Raw genomic sequence first — 22,978 nt, 5'->3', positions numbered from 1 at the left:
AATTATGCGAATAATTTGCTGAAATAACATTCTCAATCGCAGCAAATATCGCCGTACGTCAGTGGCGTCGAAATATGAACGACAAAAGATAAAAAATCCTCGCTCCCGGACTACGATTCACGATCGGGATTCTATAAATGCCCGAAGTGGTGGTAAGAACATCTCCAATATGAATCTGATGACGTCACGGCTAGTATAAGAAGTAAAACTGAGTAGTAACAGCGGAGTATTTTGTGAGCGATTTCCTCGTCCTTCGGTCATACCAGGTCAAAGACAGAAAGAGACGGAGAAAGACTTGGTTCTTTGAACTAAAAGTGTTACCCGGTTTGGTACGTTTGACCTACTCTTGGATTGCGCGTAGGTAAGTCAAGTTCCTTGATCTTCACCAAGGATTCTACTTTCTTTTGGTTTTGTGGATTAATTATTCGTGTGGATCCTGATTTTTTAAAAGTGTTTCGCCAAGGACTGTGTTTTAGAAAGTGCGAAAAAATTAGGTGATTTTATTTTTTCCATTTACCGATTGTGGACTGTGATAGTGATCGCGATATAAATTTGCCCTTTATTATTTTTAATTTAAAAGTGATGGGGTTGACAATTACAAAGTGAAGAGCAGATTTTATACACTTATAATTACAATTGCAAATTTAAATAACCGTTTGACGTACATTATTTCAATTTAGAGATTTAAGAGCCTTAAACAATTTTTAATTTAATACAAAACTTATTATTAAAACTACTTTTAATGTCAATATATTTATTACGATAATTATTTAAACTATTTTATACATACAACAAAAGTTACATAAAATTTTTAATCAGACAACAAATACAGCTTTGAAGAAAATTGTATTTTAAAGTTTTTAATTAGTATTTACTATAAATCACAATAATTTTATCACTTAAAAGAGACTCAAATCTTCTTTTCACTTTGTAAAAATGTTTTAGATTTCAAATACTAATTTCTGATTACACGAAATATTAGTTTTACCGAAAGCAAATTAATTTTCATTATTTTATTGAAGTTTTTACAAAATTTACATTTTAATTCATTATCTTTTCGGTGTTTAATTATGCTTATTATATTTAACAAAATTTTAGACATATTAGCAAATATCTATACTATCTAAGTAGATATCTGTCCGATAAAATAATAATATTAATATCACTGTTTAAAGATAAAATCCAAGCAAAATAACAATTTTAAAGATAGGTTAGGAGATAAACATATAATATATTGTTTTGCAAACATTTTAAAATACTTCAGCAGTTCAGTAGTTAATACACGAAAATGTTGTTTTTTGTCCTTTGCTTTACTTTTTAAAGCTATTTTAAAATTTTGTTTATTGTCTCACTATTTAGTTGATATACGCATGATAAGACAAATGAAAAAATAAAAAATATGAGATTTATTGAATGATATAATTATATTATCATAGTTACTAACTAACTTTTTCACATTTTGATAATCTTAATAGTAATACTATTTTTTTCGTAAAAAATTAGATAACTTGCTAATGCTTATATACAAAAAAGAAATAAATTCGTTTTAAGACCTTTGTGATTTTTTAGTATTTTGTAAACATATATAGTGAGGCTACAAATTTGCTTTTTATTTAATGGTATTCATAAAAATACTTTTTTGACTTAATTAATTCATGTTTAATAATAAATTTAATATTTAAAATGTATAAATAGCTTGATTTAATTTTATAAATTATTTGATGTTTTTAGTTTAAAATTATTAAAATATTTTATAAGAAAAAATAATAGTAATAATATTTTTATGGTCAAATATCCAATTCTTCATATTATTTGAATAATATTGGACTAAATTATAAACCAATTTTACCATTTTGAGTTCAATTAATGAATTAAATATTGAAATTAATTAAAATGAATGTAGTAATTATATCTTTTTTACTCTTATTTTAACTTTACAAATCATGATAAGGATTTAAATAAACTTTAGAATATTTTAGATCTTTTTGCTTTATTATTTATACACTACAGGCCTTATAGTCCATTGAAAAGTTACATTGAGATTACATTTTTGGGAGGACGTAATTTAATTATTTTGATATGTGTGAATGGTTAGTGTATTTTTAAGTTGCAGTTTGTGTGGTCGCCCTTCTTGTCCCCCGGCCACCATCTTGTAAAAAAAGGGGGCAAAGGGTTTCTGCCTTGTATCTCGTAAATAAGCAATCCTACAGATAATTTTATAAAACATTATTTAGCAAATTAAATTGTCTATAACTTTAGTTTTATTACTTTTAATCGTAAAATAAAAAATAAAAAAGTTATTACCAAAAATAAGTAAAAATTTTTGAACAAATTTTCTTTTGGGCCTTAACTTTTTTTGGTTATTTTACAATAAAATGACATCAGAGTAATATTATAGAAGATCTTTTTTAAAAACGTTTGAACACATTTTCTTTTGGGTTTTAATACTTTTTTTCTGGTTATTTTACAGTAAAATGATATTAGATTAATATTATAGGGCGTTTTTCAAAGAATAATATTTACTACAAATGTGTTTAATTTAATTAATTTCTCTGAATTTTAGAGCACTCCGAAGTTGATCGGGTTCTTGAATACCCATAAGAATACGATAAAAACGAAAGTTTAGGCTTAGTTTTTTCTTATATATCTTTTTATTCATATAATTTATTATTTTGTAGGATTATTAGTTTATTATCGACCTTTTTCCCGACCACCTATGAGGTAGAGTCTAGAAACGCGTTTTTTAAGTGGTATCCCCATTATGCCTAATTCACTAACAATTTCCATTCGAGATAATATTGAGCATACTTATATATTTAAAAAGTTGTTTTTCAGTTATTGTTTTTTCAATTTCTTTGATGATCCAGGCTGTGGTTCAGGATCTAATTCAGTATTGAAAGTGAATGTTTGCAAAAGAACGGAAGTTAGAATTGGCGTCATTGTGGGTAATTAATTTTCGAGTTCTTCGAATTTTTCGATCAATTTTAATATTTCCATGATATTACTGCAGGTTTCACCAGAACAATTGAGGCACACTGCACAGGATTTAGGGCCCACTTGTCGACAACCACACATACTTTCACAGTTTTCTTTGCATCTGCACAAAATGAATTTCAGAAGTTCTTGGAGTGCTGGAGTTTTGAAAGTTTTAATTGATATTCAAAGTTTTTCATGCTTTTTTCAGCCCAATCTTTCAGCCCCAAGATTCAGAATAGAATTGCAGTGTTTCCTGGTGATAAACTCTAACACTGTAGAAACGAGCTGCATCTTGTGTTGGCGGAAGCAATGATAGGTTAAATGTAATTTCGGTCACTGCCTTATCGAATCGTTTATATCTCATGCTGTTAGAGAATCATCTTTATTTCCACCATATAAAGTGACGAAAAAACGTTTGCTCTTCCGTTAGATAACTCATGATGTTTCTGTAAAATTTTGATGAATTCAAGTTTGCCGATCTTGTATGCTACTAATATTGGGTCGCATCCCGAAAAAGCATGGAGAAACAGCAACTTCTCTACAATGGTGTCGCTATATATAAAACTTAAAGGACAGTATAATTGATGCGACTTACACTCTTTTGAAGGTTTAAAAAAACTGAACACGTTGGACAGACAACATTGGATTGCTGCCTTCCTAATACCGTGAGCAAGACAACAATGTCAATCTCCTCTGCTACGACAGTCACAGAATTAAAGGCTTGGAATGTAGCAAGAGCAGAACTGATGATGACTGTATCTTAATCAGATTCAGCCTGGTCGGCACTAAAACCCACTTCTAATAGAGCAGTTTTGAGAAGGTCTATTAATTTTGTTTTATTCTTTTCATTACAAAGAAATTTATCTTGGAATACTATTGGTACGGTGATGCTGTTATTAAACTTAACAAGTTGCCAGTTATCAAAAGCACCAATCGACTCTCTGTCCATTGGTGCTTTTCGTGCGAAAGCGCACGAGGTATATAATAGAAAACTAAGTCTAATGGTTCGGTTTTATCGTATTCTTACGAGTAATCAAGTACTCGGTCAACTGCGGAGCGCTGTAAAATCAAAAAAAAATAAATGAAATTATAATGATGGCGAGTATTCAAGAACCCGGCAAAGTCCGGAGTGCTGTAAAATCCAAAAAAAATTAATAAAATTATGATATTGCTTTGATGTCATTTTATTGTAAAGTTACCAGAAAAAAAGTTATAAGGTTCAAAAGAAAATTTGTTCCAAAATTTTTAGTTATTTTTGTTTATAACTTTTTTATTTTCTATTTTACGATTAAAAGTAATAAAGTTGTAGATAATTTAATTTGCTACAAATAATGTCAAATAATTTTTTTTAGAGTTGCTAGTTTACGAGATACAGCTCGAAAACCCTTTCTCCCTTTTTTTCAAGATGGTGCCCGGGGAGAAAGGTTGGCGACCTTACAAAGTTGAACTTACGCTTATACTTACCCTCCCAATACATCAAAAAAAAATAAAATTGCCTCCTCTAAGAAATGCACGCCAAGGCATAAAAAATGTAACATTTCAATAGACTATTATGGCCCCTGGTTTCCAAAAATTTGGTTGTTTCCCTCCATTTTTCTGGCTCCTTGCTTTTCCTCTTCAATCTATCCCGCTTATTTCTGACAAGTTTTGCTTTACTGCTTCCAACCATTTTTGCTTTCACTTACTCTTTTTTCCCCATTTCTACCTCCTTCAGTATTGTTTTAACATTTCGATTCTCTAGCATTTGTACAATGTGACCAAGCTATATAGCTCTTTCGGCTCGTATTTTGCCGTAATTGTTGGTTTTAAATACATTTTCATTATATTTTTATTTATTCGTCTAAAATTTTCTGAGCAACTTTCTTTCCGAGATCTCTACTTCCTGCAGGTTCATAATCCATGTTCTGCAGGCATACATCACCGTGGTTCTGATATCTGTCTCGTAAACTCACCGCTCTGATCATCTTCATTAATCTTTTGTCTATATATTTTACTTCCTTTCCCGTGCTTGATATGGTTACTCCTAAGTATGCAAATCCTGTTACTGTTTTAAAACTATAGATAGCCTCTGCTTCCTTCATTTTGATATACTTGCTATCATTTGATATATCTCCACTTATTTCCATATATTGTGTTTTTATTTTGTTAGTGCGTATTTTTTCGCTTCTTCTTAAAATTTTTGAAAAACTTGCGGTGATGCACTGTTCCTTGCGATTGAAATTAATCTTATTTATACTCATATGTATTTGATATTCTTACGATCTGTTCTAATACCGTATTGAATAAATTCGTTGATTGCGGATCCCCTTGTTTTAAACCACTTTCCATTGTTACCCTATTTCTCGTGTTCCTAAACATCATTCTCACTAGCCTGATAAGCTTTTCTGATTTACATTATTAATTGTGTTAATTATCGTGAGAAATTAAGAATAATAAATTTCTTAGTTTTCTGTTACATTCTATAGTTTGGTTTACAAATTAACAATTACAAAAAAACTAATAATTTTGCTACAATAGCATGCTGTGTTACTAAACTTTGACCTGCAATTAGTTGGGTTTGACTAATTAAGATATAATAGTTAACAGTTTATTTTTGGTTTACTTCAAGTTTTATGGAAGTAAAAAACTCAAATATAAAGAATTATTAATAAAAATTGTGATTTCTTCCCATATGATATAATAAATAGTTTATATAAATATTCCACAAGAAAATATATTCAGGACAATAGGAAGTAAAGGACCCCTTTAATCCAAGTTATTAAAAATATGTATATATATATATATATATATATATATATATATATATATATATATATATATATATATATATATATATCCACTAATGGACAAAAATATCGAATATTTTGGAATTTTCAAATTTTTGTTTTTTCAAAATAAATTCTGGTCAATTAAGTCGTTTATTTTAAAATAGAGTTTTAAAAATTAAAATTTAAAAATTAAAAATTAAAAATTAAAGATTAAAAATAGTATTTTAACAATTTTTAATGAACAATTTTAAGTTTTTATGCGGAGAAAATTGCGAAAAAAATAAATGTTTAATATTAGGTAAATAAGGTTATTTTACTCTAAACTTAAATGATAATTTAAATTAACAGTTTATTTAGGGCACACACGCAATCCCATACTAGCTTATAATTGACCTCTACGGAATTGAGTGCCTTAAGCGCTGCCTGACTATCTGTGAAGATGGCAACTGAACAGAACCCTTTCTATTTCTTCCACGCAGTGATGGATTGCAGTTATTTCCGTCTGGAAAACTGTCACATCCTTAGATAGACTTACCGGGAAATGTATCCCTTGATTTGTCCCTACTATACCGGCTCCCACACCCTCCGATGTTTTTGTCATCACAATATCGGCTTTTAGCTCCTCGATTGGCTTTCTGTTGTCAGTATCATGCATCTGGCTTATATGTCGCTGACTATGGATATAACCATAGAGTCATTTTGGGGTTAAGTCCCCAATTCTTACCGCACATTCTTCTACATCTGCCCAAGGACGTAGTAGCTTTCTGTGTGGTTTTTAGAATGTGAGTATTCCATGTAAGCCTATGATCAAAATATACCCCAAGGTATTTTGTTTCTTTGGCAAATGAAATCTCTGTTCTTTTCAGCACCGGTGGTTTTAGGCCTTGTAGTGCTGTTTTTTTTGGTGAAGTTGACAATTTGTGTTTTCTGAGCATTGACTATCAGTCTCTCTTGTTTACACCAGTCGTCAACTATATTTAGGGCTGCTTGCATTCTCTCAGACACTACCTGAGCAAACCTGCCCCTGACAACGATTGCTATATCGTCAGCATATCATAGACAATAAAAGCCTTCTGTGGACAGATTTCTGAGGAGATCATCTACCAAGGTTGCCCAAAGTAGAGGGGACAGAACTCCTCCTTGTGGACAGCCTCCACCTACTTTTGCTTTTATGGTTGCTTTACCTAGAGTGGACATTACTGTCCTATTCTCCAGAGATGTCCTTATACATCTGCATATTACCGCAGGTGCGCCTCGTCTACTCTTAGCCCCTATCAAAGAGCTGGTGGTAACATTATTAAATGCCTCTTCTATATCTAAAAAAGCGGCCACTGCTATCTCTTTGTCTTCCATTGACTTTGAGATAAGCCTATTTAGATCATCCAACGCAGAGTCCGTAGATTTACCAGGTTGGTATGCATATTGACGATTGCTTAGAGGATTATATTTTAGCACTTCGTCTCTGATGTACCTATCAAGAAGCCTTTTCAGCGTTTTTAATAGAAAAGAAGATATGCTTATCGGTCTATATGACTTTGGTGTTAGGTCTGATACTTTACCTACCTTAGGCAAGTATATGACTTTGACCTTTTGCCATATTTTCGGTACGACCCCCCATGCTTGCATAGGTGTGGTATCAATACCTCTAATCCCATATGCAACAGTACTAATATAGAGGTCGCTACCTCACAATTTTTCAAAGAAATCCTTCAGCTATTACATTACATTAATTATTATAAGAGGTTCAACTGTAATCAGCAAAGTTTATTTCAGTTACATTTACACCAATTCTATCACTAAAGACTTGGCTAACATTAGTCACACCTTAGTATTTGAATCTTATCTATATATAATCTATTATATAAAGTTTCTTTAAATTACTAGATTAATCTTTTTCTTATTAAGTGCCATGTCTTTTTGACTTTTAAAATATTTTGAACATTGCGTTAAGTCCTCCGTTTTTATAAGTATTAATAAATGTTAATTTTGACTACTTTACCTTTTCAAGATGTGTTTCGAAGAAGAAGTAAATGTGGTGATATAGTGAGTAGATTGGACTGAAGTAAACAGAACTGAACGAAAGCTTTATTCAAAATCGTTTTTTTAGTACAGCTCCAATGCTAAACTGCCTAATCGCTAAAAAGATTTTAACGTGGATCCACTTTCAGAATATACATATTTATAAATATGGAAATAATGAATAAGATTAAATTAGGAAATAAATAAAATAAGATAATGAAATAAAAAAAAAAAAACATATTAACATACGTCACAATTTTTTATTAGGTACACAAAAATGTTTGTTAGTATTAGAAAAATAACTAAAAAATTAAGTATTAAAGACAGATCAATTAATATGAAATATTACTTTTTATTTGCTTCAAAATATATATGCCTCTAAGATCTAGTTTTGCTTACGAAATAAAGCGTTTTTTTATCCTCACTTCCGTCCAGCTATTTTGTAATTTCATTCTTCTAGAGTCTAGCTTTGCTAACGAGTCTACCAGTTTTTTCCTTGAAATTTGCCACTATAAATATTTTTAAGTATATTTTTATAACCTGTATTTCCTTTAATTTTGTTTATTTTGTAATTTATCTGTCATTTCCTATTTTATAGTTATGGGTAGTAAGTTTTTAAATATTGTCATACATTTTTGACATATATAAAAAATCTGCTGTGATTTTATTATAGCAGTGTCATCTGAATAAGAAATTTATTTGTAACGATTTGTCATTTATCTATAACGTTACTTTGGCATATTTTTGTATTTTTCATCAATTAAGTTACATCATATTCATCAGTTGGCGCTACAGCTTTTCATGAGCCTTGGCTTGCCCCAAAAACATTCTTCTATCCTTCCCTATCGAGTGTCTGTCTTCTCCATTCCCTCATTCCAATCTCCCTTAAATTTTCCTGCACATCGTCCAGATAGCTAAGTTTATTCTGAGAAAAATTCTATAGAGATTCTAAATCTTCCTGCACATCGTCCAGATATCTAAGTTTATTCTGAGAAAAATTCTATAGAGTTCGAAATTATATTGCCTTCTTTATATACCCTATTGGTTAACTCCGCAGTCCTCAATACTTTTATCTCACGTCGTCATTGTCCATGTTTTCAATCCGTAAGTGAGCAATGGAAGTATTATTGTTTTATAAAGTATACAGTTCGTTGCTTTTAAATACTTCTCGCTGTTAGTTAAGGTCCTGTGCCAAAATAACAGATGTGTTGTTTTTGTAGTCAACCAGTGACTCCTAACAGCAGAATTCTTTCACCGTTTCTATAACTTCATATTGCATCTCCAAGTTATTTTGTTTCCGAGTCTTTCATAACTGTTTCTAATTCTAGGTTTAACAGCGTACATGATAGCGCATCTCCCTGGTGCAGTCTTCTGTTAATTTAAAATAGTTCTGAAACATCCCCTCGTACCCACACTTTATATTAGACTTTCGTCATTATCATTTTATTTAATTCTACCAATACAGTCTTTTTGATATTCCAAATTCGATCACAGCCAATATAATTGGGGTCCATCAACAGTATTGTATGCTTCCTTAAAATCTACGAAGATATAATAGCAGTATATACCGTACTCCGTCGTTTTTCTAATATTTGTCTGATGGATGACATGTGATCAATGGTAGATCTGTTTTTCAAAAAGCCTGTTTGCTAGAATCCTATTATATCGTCAATATAGTGTGCCAATCGTTCGTTAAATATCGGTGACAAACTTTTGTATGTCGTAGTAAGAAGGGAAATTCCTTTTATGTTGAAACAGTCAAGCACGTTTCGTTTTTTGCTTTTTACAATTAAGTTACAAGATTGTTAAATATTTAATTGCCTTCATTAAAATCCTCTTTAAAATTCTGAAACACGTGCAAATTTAATTCGGAGTTACATTAATTTTCCGGTGTTTAAACAACTTTAATTTTAACGTTTTTTTTTTTGAGGTGCTAATGCGTTAAACTATAATATACAACTAAAATTTAAGTAGTATCATTTATCGTGTTTTTGATGATCCTTGTATACTGAATTAAGTCAAAGGAACAGTAATCCTTAACGGATGGCTAACCGTAAAGCATATAATGAAATTCCGTAATCTATTAGTGTTAATAACTGTAACTATACATGCTTAGGCACCTTCTACAGCTGTTTGCTCGAGCATGTGAAACAATCAGGCTTAATTGTTCATACAGGTGGATAATTTCGCGTGATTACGAACCGTGCTTCTCAATTGGAACTGAGAATTTACCGGATGTCCAAATACGTTGTATTAAGTATAACATATAGAGACGATTTTTTTGGGTTCTCGATATCCTTATTCGTAATACAAGTAGAATTAGAATGTATATAAATTTAGTTATATAGCTAAATAAGTTAGGGATATAGCTAAATATTATGTAAACAATAATATAAAAATTATACAACTGTATAAATCAATTAAGTCACTTATCTACATCAACAGTTTTTTAATTTTTTTTCAGGGAAGTAAATAATTAAATTAAATTAAATTTATAAGTTGTTTATAGTGTATTACTCCATGAAATAATGCCGAAAAATCACTTGAAAACTCGAAAAACTACTGGGCGCTATTTTTTATCTGGAATATCTGGGGGAAGTCAATAGAAAAGACGTATTATCTCGTGGTTATAGAAACTTTTACTGCGCCATGACATTTAAGCAAAAAAGCGACTTTTTTCATTTATTTGTGCACAGGTGCTTTGTTAATACTTAGAATGTGTTTTTTGGTCTGATTTTCTTTATAAGGTCTCAAGTTTTCATGTTTTCTAAAAACTATAATAATTTTTAATTGTTTGCGTACAAATAATAATTGATGCAGAATGAAGTATCATTACCATTATATTGGCAATATCATTCTTCTTCAGCATTCTAGCATTCTTCCTCCTCTTCACTGTCATCTAAAACTGGCACATATGCATTCATGTCATCATCATACGAACCTAACATATATTTTTTACATTGATGCCTTTTGTTTTGCTTCTTTGAAATGGTCTTCTTATTTGATTCTTGTTTCATTATCTTCTGTGCTTGAATTTTGTCTGCAGAATAAAGAATTTCCGGCACTCTTCTTGCTCGGCCCCTTATATTCTTTTTTCAGCATCAACTAGGTATACAACATTATTAGAGCATATGTTTAAGAACGCAAATCTGAGTGAAAAAGGAATTAATGTCAATGGAGAAATGCTTAGTCATTTGAGGTTTGCTGACGATATTGTCCTTTTTGCTGACAGAATCGATGATGCAGTATCGCAACTGGAGAAACTATACCTAGCCTCCCTACAAGTAGGATTAAAAATCAACCACACAAAAACACAAATCATGACAAATCTTGTGTTAAGCGAAAAGATTTCAGTAAATGGCATGCATATTGAAGAAACCACCTCATGTAAGTACTTAGGACATGAGATACGCATAGGAAGAGATAATCAAACGTGCGAACTAAGCCGCCGCATAGGACTCACTTGGGTGGCACTCGGCTAAGCTATGTTCTTAAATCAGAACTGCTTATGTGTCTTAAAAGAAAAGTCTTTAATGAGTGCGTGTTGCCAGTACTTACATATGGTGCAGAGACATTAACACTAACCAAGAAAGTAAGAAATAAAATTTGTGTTACCCAAAGAGCCATGGAACGATCGATGTTTGGCATTTCTCGTAGGGATCGGATCACGAACAAGGAAATAAGACGGAGAACAGGAGTGACAGATGCCATAGAAAGAATTATGACCCTTAAGTGGAACTGGGCGGGGCACATAGCTAGAATGTCAACAAAAATTGGATGCAAACAGCACAAAACAGAAATACATTGAAAAGACTGAGGGAGACCTATATCCAGCAGTGAATAGATCCGAGTTAAATGATGATGATGATGAACTCAAGCTTTCAAAAGTGTTTACTTTTTTTTCAAGGGACTACGAAATATACTTTTTTTAATATATTTCTCTGTTTTATGTAGTTAAAGACTTTTTGCCTTATAGTAAGTCCTTACATACTTTTAGGTATGTTTTCTGTCATGCTGCTGCCCATTTTTCCTTAACATTTCAGTAGTATATAATTTGTCGTTCTTTTATGCATCTTTTCCTCACTTAAATCATATACTAGCTGCATTAAATCAATGTTTTGTGGATTGTAGTTTGGTATAATCTTAATTTTGTCACTCTTTGCATGCATATTAAAAATGATTTGTATTATTCTTTAAATTCCAGCTTATTTGCAGATATCTTTTTCTGTTTATCATTAATAATCAATTCTATTTCATAGTTTTTCTTTCCAAATAGAAAAGAATCTCATAGTGGATCCCTTGTGTGTTTATTCTGCTTTTTCTCAATAATATCTAAAATCAGAAATTTATATCAACTTTTACCAGAGAAAGAAAGCATTTCTTCAATGAAAAATTAGAAAAAAACTAAAATCAAAATAAAATTAAATTACGTAAAATTACTTTGTCATAGAAGATTCTCCTATGTGAATAAAGAGTAAGTTCTAATCGTCTAATTATAACAACTTTTTTAACTCAATTTGATGAAAATTAAAAATGAAATGACATGAGTAATAATCATATGAGACAATGTATTTTAAACCATGTAGAAGTATTTTTTTTATCGATCAAAAACACTGTTTAAAAAAATTAATTTAAACTGCTTATACAACATTTTAGGTAACTAAACTAAGGCACTTGTTCGTAGTTTTTGTGATGCAGTGACGTAATCAATAAAAATGGCGGACAGGTATCATTTTGTAAGATATTTATAATATATATAAGGATTATATAGCAAGTTATAATTCATTTTAAAGATCGTTTAAAGCTTTTTTTAAAATGTAGACAATCTAGAAATAACAAAAGGATAGAAATGGAGTGCAAAGTTCCTTAAATTGAAGTCTCCAGTATATATGGAAAATCCTTCAAATGTCCGTTGCGGATTCGCTGTTTGGTTCGAAGTCCAATTGTCCAATTGATAGCATCATATATGTTGGCTTTGAGGATCGTTGTGGTTTGTGACTTCGAATAGACTCTCGATATATGAAAACCTCACAAGAAAGATTTTAAGGGAATCAAATCGCACGATCTCGGTGGCCAGTTCATATCACCTCCACGTAAGATAACCATGTCCTCAAATCTCTCGAGCAGAATGTTCAATGTGGCATGAGCTGTTTGGCCTGTAGTGCCATCTTGTTGAAACCATAGGTCGTCGGTGCCCATATCATTCAATTCAGGCCACAATAGTTGGTAATCATAGACTTGCCGTTGATGGTGATGATTCAAATTCGATGATTTTGTGTTTGGACATATCCGTTAATTCAAAAATGTGCCGTATTTCTGAAGATGATTTTTTAATGAAGATTAGTGTCAGCTTCCAATTCCTTCAGAGCCCATTCAGCGATCTTGTGTCAGTTGAATTTTGTACTGGTACAGTCCCAAGTCATGAAGCAAAACTTGCCAAGTTGTGGTCAATGAAAAGTCGAGTTCTTGTGAGTGACGTAAAATCGGCTGCCTCAGATTCTGCTGCACACTTTCACAGACAGCGGCGGATCGGAGCGGAGTTTCGTCAACGGAAGGGTGTTTGTTGATTATTGACTGAACCTTTGGACTCAACTATCCACTATACTGCGAATAGTTTTCTCGTTAGGACGCTTTTGGTGACCGTAAAATAGGTAAACCGCGCGAAACGTTAACCGAACAGAACATCCATTTTGATAAGGCAATTTTACCATTTTCGCGTATTTTTGTACGCTACCCATATCCATCTATAGTGATTTGTCAGCATAGAATGAATAAATGACAGCTCATTTTAACAGTTGTAGCTTCAACAATATGGCCGCTACCAACTGTCAAAGTTCTGACGTCCCTACTGGAAGACCCAATACATGTAATTCTCTCTTGTTACATGTATATAGCTAGCTTGGTAAGGCTAAAGTCGGTAAAATTAATGTTTTTATTTGATCTTTTGGCTGAAAATAATTTCATTGAATCCATTGAAAAGAAGTTTACTTTGCTTTCAAATGAGGCATAGCCTGGTATATGTCATATTTAAAGTAATTTTGCATAATGGCTCATGTCAGCCATTTTGAATGGTTACATCACTGAAACATGACAGAAAGAACAGGTGCCCCAGTTCACAACTAAATACGAAATTTCATTTCCTTCGATATACATAGTACTAACGATGGCAAAGCAACAGGTCCCGATAATTTTCAAACATAATTTCTAAAACTAATTTACGATAAAGGATTAAAGTGATTTACATGAATATTTAAGGATATCTATATAATACAGGTCAATTCCTCAAATTTGGGTTAAATCAACATCCATAACGTTACCAAAAATATCCAACGCAAAGAAATGTGAGAACTATAGAATTATGTAACAATAAAACAGTGAAAACTTTGATTTTCAACACTTCCACAAAATTTATTTTAAATTAATATCACTACAGCAGTTTTGGCAGTAGTGATTGCCTTTCTCAAGTGATTTATTTTTGGTATGAGTTTACACTTTATATGTTTATAATACAGACATAATTCAGAATTATGTCTGTATTTTTTAATTTGTTAATTTACATAGATTCTAATAAATATAGCTTAAGGCCTTTACTTTGGATGCGAAGAATTTGAAATTCGTCATTAAAAGAATGATTATGATCTAGAAGGTGAAGTGTACGTAGAATATGTTTTTCAATTATTGAAAACCCTTTTATGTTCTGCTATACGTTTGATAAAAGTTCTACCAGTTTGACCGATGTAAGTTTTTTATGGAAGTGTTGAAAACAAAAATTTTTAGTGTTTTATTGTTTATACGGTCGAATCCATCATTTATAAAATTATGTCTTTGGAGCCACCTAATACAGACCTTTCTTAAAGTTATGTTCAAGTAAGATTTATAAAAAGTGCGGTGTGGATGTACCGAGCACACAATTTGTATTACTGCGTGTTGGGTACACGAGAAGCTTTATTTACCATTCAGATTATCTTTCAAAGGAGCGGAGATCTGTGTACATATATGTTTTATAGACTACCAAAAGGCTTTAGATAGACTAAAATATGATAAACTGATGACGATAATAAAAGAAGTTGGTATAGATAACAAAGATCTTAGAATTAGTAAAATCATATACTATAATCGAATAGCGAGCATTAGAATAGAGGGTAAGTTGACAGATTCTGTACCAATTCAACGCGGAGTACGACTCTGCAGGTCACCATTTATTAAAAAGTAGTTCGATTTTTAAAAGTTGACATCTACGTGTAACAATAAAATGTTGGCAACTTAAGTGCTCTGTAATTCCGGTTTTGCTTTATGGACTGGAAGCTTAGACGGTATAAAGGCATCTATAAAGACGCTGGAGGGTTTCGAGATGTGGTATAGTACATCCACTAATAATTTTCCAACATAAACATGTCTTATTCTGGTATCAAAGAGACCGCCTTTCAAATCAAGGTTGTCAGACATATTTCCTAAAATTCGTAAGGTTATATTTAAAAAATATTCTCTATTTTCTATTCGTTATTATTCAATTGCTAGTCAACGAACGACACTCTTAAAAAATAATATGAACTTATTCTCAAAAATATATATATAAATTAATTAACTAGGTACTAATATTTCCATGGACTCTTCACTAATGAATTAAAGCAACCGTGAACTTTGTATATATTACTTATATTCTAAGTAATTTTCGAATATTGGCAACATTGTAGTCTGGAGAGAATTTGAACGTTCGACGTTGCCCTGTTGGTGAATTTAGCGGTAATACTTTTATAGATATAATGATCGACTTTTAAGAAATCAGACAACTTTTAAGAATCCAAGTTCTCAAAAACGGTTTCAAGAATTGTATTATTTTTTTCCAAATTTCATTGATTTTATACCTTACCTGGAAACATGAAAAATTGCAGATATATTAATAATGGTATTAAGGTTATATTCACTAATTTTAAACTCATGCATTATGGCAACAGCGCGAAGCGCAAACCAATAAATTCTAATGAACACCTGTTGTCTGCTATGCGATACCCTAAAATATTTCCTATTGCAGAGGCGGAGGCTTATAAGGTATAGGTAATATAAGTTATAAGTAATATTATATTTTTCTAGGATGGCATTTTTTAAGATGCATCAACTTCTGTGTTATCAATAAATAATGACAATTATGTTAATGACAGCTCTGAATTAAAAAATAAAGATTTGCACGTACAATCCCAAAGAATAGTTTTAAATATGTATGAGTGTTTGAAAAAAGAAAATATTGGGATGGCTGATAATGCAATTGTTTCGAGAATTCATGTATTAAAAAAATCGGGTATAAGACGATATATACAATTATTAAATTAGGCACAGTTACAGATCATTCCTTAAAACGAAAGCGACCAAATAAAAAATTGGGTAGGATTGACACTGCTGCAAAAGACGTTATTCAGCGAACAGTTTACAATTTTACAGGCACACTGACGATTCTTTTCAGTCCTTCTAATTAATTTCTTTACAGCTATCGCGATGCATCTTGAACACTAGTATTCATTATTATACAGTGTGTCGCATTTAAGATGAAGACAACTCTATATATCAGCTACTAAAATACATACAGATTTGACATTTTGCACAGTCATACATGTTGTTAGTGCACATTTTTTTAAGATAGTCATCTGAAATTTAAATTTTAAACGCGGCTTACTGCGAATCCACAAACAGGGTAAATTTTCGATATTTTGCTTCGCGTTAGAGAAATCGGAAAAACTTATTTGGAAAAGTTGTTCCACTTATTGTAAACGCACATACCAAATTTCATGACAAAATTCGCAATTTTAGTTTTTCAGTATTATTTGTAATCTCGATCCTAAATCTACAATTGGCTGTCTAAAGATGCATCTCGGGACAGCCAACTGTCCGTTTTAGAATCCTGACTACAATTGAAGAGCTTATTTCCAAAGTGTCTTACATCCATATAATGAAATCCATGAAATTACAGATTTTCATACAAATTTAACATACAAATTATACAATTTTACAATTTTCATATGCACTTTTAAATGGTAAATAAGAAGTTGTTTTGGTACATATAACTTTATTCTAGACTTGAAGAAATCTATAAAGTTTAAAAAAAGAAAATTTAAAAAATCGAAATTTTGGATTTAAGACACTGGAAATAAGCTCTTCAATTAATGAAAAAAGTAAAAGTGCGAATTTTGACATAAAACTTTGTTATGTGGGGTTAAAATAATATTTGGAACATCTTTTCCAAATAACTTTTTCAGATATCTCTAACTCGAAGCAAAATATTGAAGATTCACCCTGTTTGTGCATTAACAGTAGGCCGTGTTTAAAAATTAAATTTCAGTTGACTATCTTAATTGCTGGATAGACAATGTTTTAAAATTTTCTGACAGAATGAGCCATTATTTACAGATAATTGTAAAAAAATATTATGGTTTATGTAAAAACTAAATAATAAGTCCAATATTCTTATAAATCACTAAAATTAACAAGCTTTAATTTGAAAGAATTAATTTGTTATTTATTCGGTGTTGTGAGCCCGCTCCCATTTGAAAAAAAAACTGATTCTGTCCTTTGAAGAGTCCTATTCAAAAATGCCCCGTTTAAACAAATCGAAGGTTGAAGGGTGCCGGACATTTTTGCCGGAAACAATTCAAATTCAAAAGATCACCTTTTTCTGCTACGGAAAATATTGCTCCGATTTCTCACCAAAATCAATGTTGATACTTTAGTTTAGATACTCTTGAATCTCAAAAATACTCATTTACATATTTTTCAAGCCTCGAAAATGCATATTAGGTATCGCATTTTTCGGATTTTAAATCGCTTATATCTCCAAAACTATTAACTTTTGAGAAAAATGACATAGATCTTATTTAGAGTCACCCAAAAACCTAAAAAATATTTTTTGGAGCACAAAAGGTGATATTTTGAATTTGTTTAAAAAATTGTTTAAACAATTTCTGCCCAAAAATTGAGAAATTTTCCTGAATATAATTATGTAAAAATTAATAAAAATTATATGATTTTTCTTGAAATATGCGTTTGATAACTGATCCCTTTTCTTAATTTCCACGCCAATGGTCGGCATCGACATCAAAGAACCTCAAAAGCCGACGCTTGGCAAATTGACAATGGAAAAAGTATAACTACAAATGAATACTGCAGATCTCATGGGTTGATCGATTGACGAATTATGAAGTTCTCAGCAGAATTGGTAAATAAATTAAATTAATTTGGCCATATTATGAAAAATAATGACATGTATGGTTTACTTCAATTGGTGATCAAAGGAGAAGTGTTTTGTAAGGCCCGAGAAGATGACGTATTTACTGCCTCCATAACCTAGGAACTTGGTTCAATATGTCCAACATAGCTTTGTTTCGAGCAGCTGTAAACAAACTTAAAATTAGCATGATGAATCGCTAATATCCGGAAATAATAAGCACCGCAAGAAGAAGATGTCCTTCGGATCGGTACTCAATGATTTAGGAAGAATAATTGTAAACAAAGTGACTAAAACGAATATAAAAATATACATAATGAAGCTGTAATGCTGTAAGACCATAACAATTTTTAGTAAAAACTAAATGATATTAGTAATAACAATGAAGTATAAATTCCTCTGTTAAAATATATGATAATAATAGTTTTTATTTTGGTAAAAATATGATTCGTCTAAAAAATTCATCCTAACTTTAATTCGTAGCGTTTCGTATACAATTTTAAAATTTATTATATTGGGAAAAGAATAAATTCTTGCATTATCTCATTTAAACGTCCTAGTTTCTTTTATGTTTGCTGCAAGATTTAAATATTCATATTTTGCGGAGATTGCTCAATATTAAAATCTTCTGAAATATGGCAACATTAAATACCGTTCGTAAGAATTGCGAATAACGGCGTCTTCGAATATTAAAGATTGTAAACACACGGAGAAAGATAGAGGTTCTATTTAACAAAGTGTTCCCAAGATGATGGAATTCCTGGATGAATATTATATAAAAGGAGCGGAAATACAGTTCTATATTGTTCTGTAGTTATTTTTTTGTGGCAATTTAATACAATTTACTATTTCTATGGGGAATTAACCACAATTTTAGTTTAACCTTCGTTCGTTTGTAAAATTGTATTTTGAGAACAATTTCCGGAGTGGAAATCGAAATGTCAAAACAAAAGATATATTTGAAACTTAAATTGTAGTTAATTCCAAATAAAAAAAGTAAATTATAGCAGGTATTACAATACGAATTTTTCAATTTGAAGATACACTACAGGTGTCACGATGAAAATAAGTTGATTTGTCCAACTTTCCTATATGCAAAAGGGCGATCAGACATAGTTTTTTAATTTTGCACCAAAAAGGTTTAAATTTTTTTATGAAAGTTTATATTATGTGTTAACATGTCATGGCCAATAAAATCAAAGTAACGAAAATATTTTTCTGATTTTATTAGATTTTAGGGGAGTCTCTAAACCTCTCCTCCCCCCAACTATTTTGTAGTATAATATTGGATTAAAAACGGGACGTCAGGGAGTAATTTAGAAGTTACAGCCACTGAAAAGCTAAAATATTTCAATATTATTTTCACAAATATCGACAAAAAAAGTTTATTATTCGAGTAGGCAAATTATTGTCACTGTCAAATCGTGTATATGACAGTTATTGTCAACGAAAGTTTTATTCGAATTAATTTGATTGAAAATGAACAACTACAATTTTTCTGAAATGGCAGATATGCACTCAGTGTTAGGTAAGAACAACAACTACGTAAATATCGATGGTGGCTACCTTTTTCTTCATTTTTTAATTAGGTGAATGTCAAGGGAGTGGGTATGACGACAGTAAAGCATTATGCCAGATAGGTACCATAATAGAAATTTACCGGACAGGCGCATATTCCTAGCAATTGATCGCCATTTAAGAGAATCTGGGACTTTACATAAACAAGTGCGTAGTTACAGTGATCCCGCAAAAAATCGTGCAAATAATAATGCTATTCTAGACCGTATTGATGAGTACTCAGAAACAAGCGTAAGGTGATGGCTGTTGAATAAGGGGTATGTCTATAAAAGTGTAGAGAACGGTTAAGGAACGGTTACTTTATCACTTCCATGTTACAACAGTTTAAGGATTACTTCCAAAAGACCATGGCAACCGTATAGGATTTTGTGATTGGCTTTTAGAAGAAAATAGACTAGACATAAACGTTATAAAGAATATTTTATTCACTGATGGAGCAACTTTTACCATCACAATACTCATGTCTGGGCCGACGTAAATCCTCATATTAAATCAGTGCGTCACCATCAGGGTAATTTTAAAGTTAACATTTGAACGAGAATTATCAGTAATTATTTAGTAGGGCCTCTATTTCTTTTCAAGAATTTAAACGGAGAAATATGTTCATCATTTTTACAAAACGATCTGCCTCTCTACTTAAAAAATGTACCGTTAGCGATCAGTAATTGACCCCATTGTAGCGACAAGGTGAAGGCACTTTTATTTGAACAATATCCAGCATGCTGGATAGGAAAAGAGCAAGATGCACCCATTGAATGGGCACCGGGGGTCCAGATCTTAATCCAATGGATTTTTCTTATAGGGTATTGTTGAAAGATATTGTTTATTCACGTCATGCAATTTAACACATAATATAAATTTTCATAAAAAATTTTTAAACCGTTTTGGAGCAATATTAAAAACGTGACTTTTTCTGGGTGCACTTTTTGTGATACCCTGTATAGTTTGCGCTGTTTGTATAGTTTAAAATATCTGTTTGATTTGGTGGATGACACAACAATTGTATTTTAAAATATTGTTAATATATTTATCATTTTCTTATTAAGTACTATTTTATTTTTCGTATAAAATATGGATAATTTTTCTTCTTGTCAACTATTTTAGTCCAGTTGTCAGAGACTTAACCTCTAAAATCATACGAACAAGCTAAATTTTGCCGAGAATGTCCATTTTGGGATCCAAAAAAATTTTGTAAAAAAGTTTGCTGCTCCTACCACCGGACTTCACTAAAACCCCCTTGTAGGGGGGAAACATCGATTTACCAAGAATCTGTACGCGGTAGAAAAAAATATTTCAAATAAAATATGAAGCTGAGATAATTTTAAACAAAAATGTTAATTATTACTTTTTCTGTAAAATGGACCATTCTCTCATAAACAACGCTTGAATCGACCGGCGATTTTGAATGTCAGTTCTGCATTTTAAATAAAATTTGTATCAACTCGACGGTAAAAATTCGACAGCTTTTGATCACAGTGCAGCTTTTATATGCAATTTTTGTATTTTGTCATAAATGAAGTCCGTTTTTAAAAAAAGTGTTAAATAAATAAATAAACATTGCGCGATTTTTGCCATTTTCATCATTGCCATTGGCATCATCACTTGCTTTGACTGGTCCTAGTGGAATTTCCATTGTTAGAGCCCAACCTTCAAAACCAATAACATGCAATTTTGATTTTCAATTTTGGCAACAAATATGAGGCATTTCAAATATGATTAAAAACGCAGAATATCAACTTTTAGATTACAAACTATCGCACGTCACGAGAAACTCTTTCACGAAGACCGTATTGGGTTGAATTTGTAGCTAAAGTGTGTAGTTTCGAAAAACGTACTTGTGTAATTGAACAGAAGAAGCTTAAAATGTTTTAGATTGTTTTTAATATGAAAGATTAAATTGAAAGTTTTTAATATGATATTTTAATATGAAAGATGAAAAATAGCAAAAATCGCACAAAATTATTTTATTTAACACCTTTATAAAAACTGACTTCATTTGCTGCAACTTTGCACACAAATTTGTAGTAAAAGCTGCACTCTTCATCTTTAAAACACATTTTGATTTTTATCAAAACACTCTGATCAAATAATATCAAATTTTTACCGTCGATTTGATACAAATTTTATTTAAAATTGGTTTCACGCGCGTAACTAACATTCAAAATCGCCGGCCGCTTCAAGCGTTGTTTCTTGGAGAACGGTTCATTCTACATAAAGTGCAAATTAACATTTTTTTGCTCGTTCGAAACATTGTCTTCTACGGCGTTCAGATTCTTGGTAAATCGATGTTTACCACTCCCCCTACGAGGGGGAGTTGTAAAGGAAAGTCCGGGGATAGAAGTGGCAAATCCATTCGTATGTTTTTTGGGGTCCAAAATTGACATTCTCAGCACAATGCAGCTTGTTTGTCTCGTGTTTAGATATCTCATCTCTGACGACTGGACTACTTATAAGTCAAAGTCGATGATGAATTATTAAAGACTGTAAAATATCGGTAGAAGTACCAAAGAACTGTGCTTAGACCGAGCAAAACATGTCTTTACCTTGTTTAGACTTTTGCCTCTTCAAAATACTACTAATAAGTAAAACATTGCAGCTTTCCATGAAAAATAATCGAAACCTATACAAGAATATATTTATTGAAACCAATCTGGACATATGGCATAGAACTATAGAGATGCAGTAAGCAATAACCCTCGAAAATTCTTCAAACATATACCGTTCTTAGTGATCTAAATTATGTAGATTAATTAAAATTATTTCTCACTTCGTAGAAATAATAGATATAAAAAAACAATAAAGGAACAGGGAATAGGTCAACTCTTCAAAAGAAAAGGTTGCCACTGTTTTTAAATATTTCAATCCCAAAAAACAAAAATGGGATGTTTACAAAACAAAGAAAAAACAAATATCATTAAATAAAAGACTGCAAAATTCACTAAATTAAAATATATTTGTTTTGTTTATTTACGTTTATGTTTATTTATTTAACAGCTTTATAAAAAATGCAAAAAAATGCAAAAAATGTGCACGAAAGCTGCACTCTTCATCTTTAAAACGCATTTTCATTTTTTTCGGTCGGACACTGTGGTCAAAAGATATCGAATTTTTACCGTCGAGTTGATACAAATTTTATTTCAAGCATATAACTGATATTCAAAAGCCGGTCGATTCAAGCCTTGTTTCTGAGAGAACTGTTCATTCTACACAAAAAGTACTAATTAAGATTTTTGTTCAAAATTATCTCACCTTTATTTCTTGTTTGAAAGATTCTTTTTTACGGCGTACAGATTCTTGGTAAATCAATGTTTTCCGTTTTACTCCCTACGAAAGGTATTTCAGATTTTAAGGAGAAGCCCGAGGGTAGAAGTGGCAAACATGTTTGCATCTTTTTGGGATCTCAAAACTGACATTCTCATCAAAA

The 22,978-nt window shown here is 31.3% G+C and overlaps 1 protein-coding gene across 1 annotated transcript in view; it reads left to right on the top strand.

The window, feature by feature from the left end:
- Positions 1 to 202: 202 nt before the first annotated feature.
- Positions 203 to 22,978, top strand: part of ect (ectodermal) — a 92,368-nt gene continuing 69,592 nt past the window's right edge. The window contains exon 1 of the mRNA XM_072541129.1: positions 203 to 361. The gene's annotated coding sequence lies outside the window, so the exon portion shown is untranslated. The remainder of the gene's footprint in view (positions 362 to 22,978) is intronic.

The sequence above is a fragment of the Diabrotica undecimpunctata genome, chromosome 8 (genome assembly GCF_040954645.1).
Source record: "Diabrotica undecimpunctata isolate CICGRU chromosome 8, icDiaUnde3, whole genome shotgun sequence".
Taxonomy (NCBI): domain Eukaryota; kingdom Metazoa; phylum Arthropoda; class Insecta; order Coleoptera; family Chrysomelidae; genus Diabrotica; species Diabrotica undecimpunctata.
The sequence above is the reverse complement of the archived record's forward strand: the minus strand, read 5'-3'. Positions and strand labels throughout refer to the sequence as shown.